At 38.4% G+C, this 7,967-nt stretch overlaps 1 pseudogene; it reads right to left on the reverse strand.

The window, feature by feature from the left end:
- Window positions 1-1,089: 1,089 nt before the first annotated feature.
- LOC102429585 lies at window positions 1,090-1,776 on the reverse strand (annotated as a pseudogene).
- Window positions 1,777-7,967: the final 6,191 nt, after the last annotated feature.

Raw genomic sequence — 7,967 nt, forward strand, 5'->3', positions numbered from 1 at the left:
AGTTTTTTCAGTTGATTATATGAGTCAGGAATACTATTCCAGGTGTTAAAAATCAACATATCTTCCTTCTCCAGGTCTTTCAAAGCAGACCACTTGTGCTGTGAACTAAGTTCACATTTGTTTTTCTCCAATATTTCTATATCAGCACAAAGATGTTCAAATTTCGAGCTCTACAGTTCTTTGTTTTTTAAATCCAGCAATTGCATTTCAAAGTTGCCAATGTCAATATTAAAGGGAGAAAAATTTAATTCTGTTACAGTAGCATTGAGAGGTTTTTTAACAAAAGCTAATGTCACTTTGCTGTTTCTGAAACCTGTTGAGAAAAGCTTCCCTCATATTTAAAAATGCCGCACGTGGTATTTTGTGGAAGAGTCACACTCAAGGGGACAAAGAGCTGCATGTGGCTCGCGAGATGTGGTTTGCTGACCACTGGCCTAGACAACTCTCTCCTATTTACAAAGAGATTATATTATTAAATATATCTTTTTCCATGTGACCTTTCTTTTGTCGAGCTTTGGATTGGTGTTCACTATAGCACTGCAGGAGCTTTTTAATTCCTTTATTTTTTCCCTGACTGTATGAAAAATTTATTTTCCTATTTTATCTGAATGTGATATTTGTGATTGTACATGTTCAAGGATTTAGCCACTGGTTTGGTCCCTACACAAAGCAGAAGAAGGGCATGAAGGAGAATAGGCTCCACAATAAAAATGTGTTCTTAAATTTCTCAAATTTAATTTCTGGCTAGTGGATAAGGGGGTATAAACCCCTAAGGAATCCCCTACCCCACCTCACTCTTTCATTCCACCCCATCCACCCAAGGTGAGCTAGGACTTTTTGACTACTTACTTCCAGGAGAGGCCAGTGAGAATTCTTCTCCTCATCACAATTTCTGGAAGTGGTTATTAAATTCCATGAATCTGCAATGGCAGAATTATGATAACATTTCCATCAAGAGGTCAGAAAGGAGAAAAATGGCACATAGGGTTGGAAATTTCCCATTTTGCCATGATAGGCGGCATTCATTATTATTATTATTTCCTTTTTGGGAGTCTGCTAACACCTTTATTATTTTAGGGGTTAGGGTGCTCAGGGACTCTTGGTGGGGTGAGCCAGCTTCCTCTTTACCATCCCGGGCTTCTGGCTGTGCAGGATGGTGCTGGCTCTGCAGATGGCTGCCATGCATGGATCCAGGCAGTACTGTTCTTGAGGATCATGTGCTGATTCCGCTAAGAGTGGCCTGGGTGTTCTTATTGATGGTGGTCCACACGTAGGAGGAGGTGGCCGGCTTTCGCTGGCAGGATATCTGCTTCATGATGACCACCACACCTCTGCTGTTGGCTGCAGGCTCCCTACCCATCTTCTTGTAGTCTTGTAGTGAATCAGCTCATTGTAGCAGAAGGAGTTGCTGGACTTCAGGTGATTGGGTTCAGTGCTGTATGTCAACTTGTTCTTCTTCTTTTTTTTTTTAAATACAGAAGTTTTTTGTTTTTTTTAAAATATATTTTATTGATATTTTACAGAGAGGAATGGAGAGAGATAGAGAGCTAGAAACATCGATGAGAAAGAAACATCGATCAGCTGCCTCCTGCACATCTCCCACTGGGGATATGCCTGCAACCAAGGTACATGCCCTTGACCGGAATCGAACCTGGGACCTTTCGGTCCGCAGACCGACGCTCTATCCACTGAGCCAAACCGGCTTCGGCAGCTTGTTCTTCTTGATCAGGAAGCTGGAGCAGTTCCATAGACCAACCATTGAAGGTGGGCAGACATGGCGGCAGCTCCCAGAGACAGAACGAGCAGGCAGAGGAAAAAGCAGGTGTCATTCTTTTCCTTTATGACTGACTTTTGAAAGAGAGAGAGAAAGATAGAGAAACATCACTTTGTTGTTCCATATATTGATGCATTCATTGGCTGATTCTTGTATGTACCCTACCTGGGGATCAACCCAGCAACCTTGGTGTATGGGGAGGATGCTCTAAACAACTGAGCTACCAGCCAGGGCTGGATTGCCGGGGTTCTTGTCCCAGCATCAAGAAGGGTTCAGGAATCTGGAAAAGGCCGTGCGTAGATTAAAGAGTCCAGGGACTAATAAAGAGTCCGGAGACGAGATATAATTTTGAAAGGCATTGGAGGTCAGAGGACCTTCAGCTAAAGGAACTGAAGACTATCTCCTTGTCTAGGACCCTTGTTTTTATTAACACAATTTGTCCTAAGGCAAGGTGGAGATAATACACTTCAAAGGGTAAGGTTTCAAAGGGTACCTAAGCATTGTCAGTTTGGGGAATAGCCTACGGCTGTTCAGGTGTTTGGCCAGTAGGAGGCAATAACATGTAGATTAAGATGTCTTTTAGCTGTCTGGCAGCCACAATCAATAATCCCTTTTCAGGTTTGGGGAAATGCCTTTAGCCATTCCCAACAGGTGACTACATGTGTGACTCAACCCTGTTGAGTCCCCAAGTCTCATCAACCTTTTGATGAAACTCTTGAAATTATGACATGCTGGAACTGGTTCCCGGAACTGGATGCCATTCATTTCTAAGCAAAGTTTAATATCAGTAAGTTAATTTGAAAGATTAATGTAAAAATATTTTTTCGTAAACTTGATCATACTACATCCCTTACTTAGAATATGTCTAAAAGTAATAAGGAAGCATTCTGGGCTTTGATGACAGGTAACGTCCTGGAACTTTTGTTACCACTGCATCTAACAATTCTATTCCTTGGTGCTCACTCCAGGTTGAGTGCTGTAGATTTGTTCTATTCCTACCTGAGGGCAGTTGTGTTTTAATTAAAGGTAACATTTAGAAATGATTTAAGAAACTTGAATAATGAGAACATAGACTTCTAAGTAAGTCATTAGGAGGCCTGTTTTTTTTTTCTTTTTACCCTTTCCATGTTTGAAACAGGTTCTAAATAATGTGTTATTAATCTTTTATGAAACAGTTACAAAATGGCACTGCATAGAATTATTCACATGTCTCTTGAATGTGATCAAAGCACTTTTTATAATAAATTATTGCATAAAAGGAAGCGCTACTAAATATTCATTAAGTATATCTTTATCAGTTTCTTTACATTAAAATGGCATATAAATTGATATTTCATATTGAAAAAATCAACTAAAATAAAAATGTAATTTTTTCCAGATTTTCAACTTTACACTGAAACAGATTTTTACCTTTTAAAAATTCTATTTGTAGGGGTTAATGTAGATGAAAAGAACATGTTTGAATTTTATAAGACAGCCTCTGGAACAATAGTCTCCTTAGTAAATAGAAATAGGATTTTACAAAAATCACTATTCTGTCAGTTTGCTAGTCCCAATACACCAGAAGAGATGCTAAAAAAATAGACAGACAAACAAACAAAAAAACCCCAACACTTTAAAACTTAAACATTTGGAAATTACCAACTGCTCATGAGTAGATGGAGTAACCAGAATTCTATTTCACACAGAGCTGGTAGTATAAATTGGAAAAAAAATTAGTATTGTCTAATAAAAGTAAAGAGCATAGCCTGGCCTGTGTGGCTTAGTGGTTGAGTGTCAACCTATGAACAGGAGGTTCCATTCCCAGTCATGGCACATGCCAGCAACCCCCAGTGTGGGGCTTGCAGGAGGCAGCCAATTGATGATTCTCTCTTATCATTGATGTTTCTATTTCTCTCTCCCTCTCCCTTCCTCTCTGAAATCAATAAAAAAAAAATATTTTTTAAAAAGTAAAGAGCATACTTTATGATCCACAATTTCACTCTTTGGACATAATATAGACATGCCTTAAACAATGCTTACGGAATGTTCTTTTTTAATTTTCTTATTTTTCACTTACAGTTTGCATTCAGTATTTTTCTGTATTAGTTTTTGATGTATAGCATAGCAGTTAGAAAATCATGTACTTTACAGAGTGCTCCCCTGGATATTATAAGTACCCACATGCCCCCATACATAGTTATCATGGTATTATTGACTATATTCCCTATGATATAATTTACATTTCTATGACTATTGTGTAACTACCAATTTATACTTCTTAACACCCTTCATCTTTTTCACCTGGCCCCCCAACCCCCAGTCTGTCAGAATGTTCTTAGCAGCATTGCTCAAAAAATGGAACCAGCCCAAATGGCCTCCCATAGGAGAATGGACTAATATTCACTCATTGTATGAATAAGCACTGGTATATTTTATAATAGAAAAAATTAGTGGCAGTTGTATACATCAGTACAAATGAAGTTCAAAAAAGAGTCACAGAAAAAGGCATGTTCTAAGATTATATTTATATAGCACTAAATGAGGTAAAACTAAATAAGAAATGTTTATTTGTTAAAAATCTATACCAGGGGTCCTCAAACTTTTTAAACAGGGGGCCAGATCACTGTCCCTCAGACCGTTGGAGGGCTGGACTATAGTTTAAAAAAAAAACTATGAACAAATTCCTAGCACACTGCACATATCTTATTTTGAAGTAAAAAAAACAAAATGGGAACAAATACAATATTTGTATTTGCATGTGGCCTGCGGGCAGTAGTTTGAGGACCCCTGATCTATACTAATAATAGAGGAATATGCAAATTGTCCGGGATGCCATCACAGTAACAGTAACGATCAAACAGCAGGCTGCATGGGGCGACCGGGCCAGCAGGAGGGTTAGTGAGGGACGACCAAAAGACTGAGAAAGCAGGCTGCGTGGGGCGACCAGGCCAGGGCAGGGGGAGGGGGGGAGCAGTTGGGGGCAATCGGGCTGGCAGGGGAGGGCAGTTGGGGATGATCAGGCCAGCAGGGGAGGGCAGTGGGGTCGATAGGGCCAGCAGGAGAGCAGTTAGGCGTCAATTAGGCCAGCAGGGGAGCAGTTAGGGAGCGATCAGGCTGTCAGTCAGAAGTGGTTAAGGGCAATCAGGCAGGCAGTCAAGTGAGCGGTTAGGAGCCAGCAGTGCCGGATTGTGGGATTTGCCTATACCAGTGGTCAAAAACCCCCCAAGGGGTCCCAGATTGGAGAGGGTGCAGGCTGGGCTGAGGGACACCCCCCAGCACAAATTTTGTGCACCAGGCCTCTAGTACAAAATAAAAGCAAGAAAGTAAGATAAATTTTTGGACCATGAGTACATCTAGATTGAAGAGAGGAAGGCAAGATCAGTGAGAAGTATACAAGAGACTTTGAGGTACTGAAAATATTATGTTCTAGATTTGGTGTTGGGTACATGAGCACTTATTTAAATGTTGTTGGTTAAATTGATAACCCTCTTTTTGTAAGCATACTTTTCTTTCATAATAAATTGTGATTGTGAAGCAAAATGGTTTTACAGTTGGCATTTGCTCAGAGGTGATCTCTGATGATGTAGACTTGCTTTTCTAGAGTGGAGGAAATTATTTACAGCTAGAGTTCCATGCATGGATTTGTGCACCGGTGGGGTCCCTTGGTGTGGCCTGCAGGAATCAGGCTGAAACCGGCAGTCCAACACCGCCTGCCTCTCCTGCCTGCCGCTCCTGCTCATCCTGGCCCCACTGCACTTGCCGCCTCTGCTGTTGTAGTCTCGTTGCCACTCTGCTGTGGTTTCTGGGAGGCGTCAACCAGCCATGAGCCCTGCATCTGGTGCCTGCTGGTCAGCTGAGCAGTGCTCCCACTGTGAGAGCACACTGACCACCAGGGACAGCTCCTGCATTGAGAATCTTTCCCCTGGTGGTCAGTGCATGTCATAGCAATTGGTCACTTAGGCTTTTATATATATATATATAGATATTTATGGTGATTTGACATAACAACCTCTAAGGACCTACCTACACAATCTTGGTCTCAGTGTATAATAATTTTATCCACTGTTGGATTTAATTAGCTAATATTTTGTTGAGGATTTTTGCAGCTATGTTCATGAGAGATGGTGTTCTGTTGTTTTCTTGTAATGTCTTTGTCTAATTTCAGTATTGGGATAACACTGGCCTCACTGAATTAGTTAGAAAATATTCCCTCAGCTTCTATCTTCTGGAAGAGATTGTAGAAAATTAATATATTCTTTAAGTGTTTGGTAGAATTCACCAGTGAGCCCAATTGGACATAGTGCTTTCTGTTTTGGAAAGTTATTAATTATTGATTCAATTTTTAAAAATAGATATAGGTCTATTCAGATTGTATATTCCATTATATTTAAGTAGAAAAGCAACACAGACACTGATGTGTCAACTTGAATTTATATTCTGTCTAGACATTTTTCAGATTACTTACAGTTTTACCATTGCTTTTCCCGCATGTAATTTGACAATTTTGAAAATTGTCTCACCTTTATGGAATCACACTAAAGTATTCAACTTAGCTCTCATATAAACTACTCTCTCATTGCTTTTCAATATTAATTAAATTAAACAATTATCAAAACATGTACAAGTGCTATAAACAGGTGTCATAACAAACACAGATCATCCTTGGTAAACATTCATCTCCCATGGGAGTGGGCTTATAGTAGAGTAGCCTACTATCCCTGAGTCTTGAGTATACCCCAGGCATCTGCTGGCTTGCTTTATGGAGACAGTGGAGAGCACTGGTTAATTTGGTGAATTGGTTGAGTAGACATAGGTTTGTTAAATGAGCTCTGATACATATAAATGACATATAAAATATTGTAATACAAAGAAAATCTGAACTAGAAAGCACAAGTGTCAGGATATTTATTATCTCTCATTTAATTTTCTAGGACTTTAGTTATCTTCCTGTAAAATGTTGATAACAGTTTTACCCATTGAAGAGGTTTCCTAGAGATGTTTGAATCTCTTGTGAGTTTTTGGTAGAGTGGTAAAGGAAAAAGGAGAGGAAAACATTTATAGTGCATTTAAAGAACTTTGTATTGGTTATGTAATACAATGCTATCTTTAGACTAAACAAGTCTAAGGTCCTTATTTTAATAAATAAAAAGTAAAGGGCTACTTCTCTAAAACAAGATTCTTTTGACAACACAACAGATAACTAAGAATAATGACATTTTTAACTGATTGTGACAAAAATATATTTTAAAAAAATTCCTACATGCCATATGTTTTTACTCAGCCCTGGTTAATATAGTAGTCTTCTATATTTCTTGTTTGTTTTATTATTGAGATACAACTTTACAAAATATCAGCTTGCTGTGAGTCTTTTGTAAATATTGCTAAGTCTAAAAGACTAACTTTCAATGTGGAGATAAAGGCAATTACTATTGTCAGAGGAAATAGGTTGAATGAGGTATGTGTGTTTTCAGAAAATGAGTCACTGCTTTCTTATTCCAAAAAAGTTTATATGTGGATCATGGGAGACTGAACATTACAGAAACAGAAAAAGCAGTAAAAAGAATAATATTTTTAAATGAGAATAAGTAAATCATGTATACTTTATATAAAAATACCCTTTTTATTTCTACTTTTTCCTCTCCCCTTCTCCCCCTTCTTCCCTTCCTATCTCTTTTATGTAGGGACTTAGAAATAAACATTGAAAAATTAAAATAGGAAAAGACCATGAATTTAAAATACAGGATGAGGCAAAAATAGTTTTACAGTTGTTCATCTCATCATAGATAAAACAAGAGCAGGTGTTTTAGAGACATATTGTCTGGAATTAAATCTGGTTATAGTACTTACTACCTTTGTGAACTTGTACAAGTCATTTGAAGTCCCTGTGGCTCAGTTTCTTCATCTGAAACATGTGGAATACTAATAGTCCCTATATCATTGGGTTAGTGAGAAGATTAAATGAGTTAACCTATGAAAAGTGTTTAGTACAGTGCCTAGTTCATATTAAAATTTTATAAATGTTTACTATTATGATATGTCATGACAAGGATGCACTGCAGTTTTACTTTATATTTGAGTCTTAAAGTAGAAATGGGAGACACAATAGTAGTTTTTTTTAACTGATTTCAGAGAGGGAGAGGGAAATAGAGATAGAAACATCAATGATGAGAGGAAATCATTGATCGGCTGTCTCCTGCATGTCCCCTACTGG

The sequence above is a fragment of the Myotis lucifugus genome, unplaced genomic scaffold (assembly GCF_000147115.1).
Source record: "Myotis lucifugus unplaced genomic scaffold, Myoluc2.0 scaffold_2104, whole genome shotgun sequence".
Classification (NCBI taxonomy): domain Eukaryota; kingdom Metazoa; phylum Chordata; class Mammalia; order Chiroptera; family Vespertilionidae; genus Myotis; species Myotis lucifugus.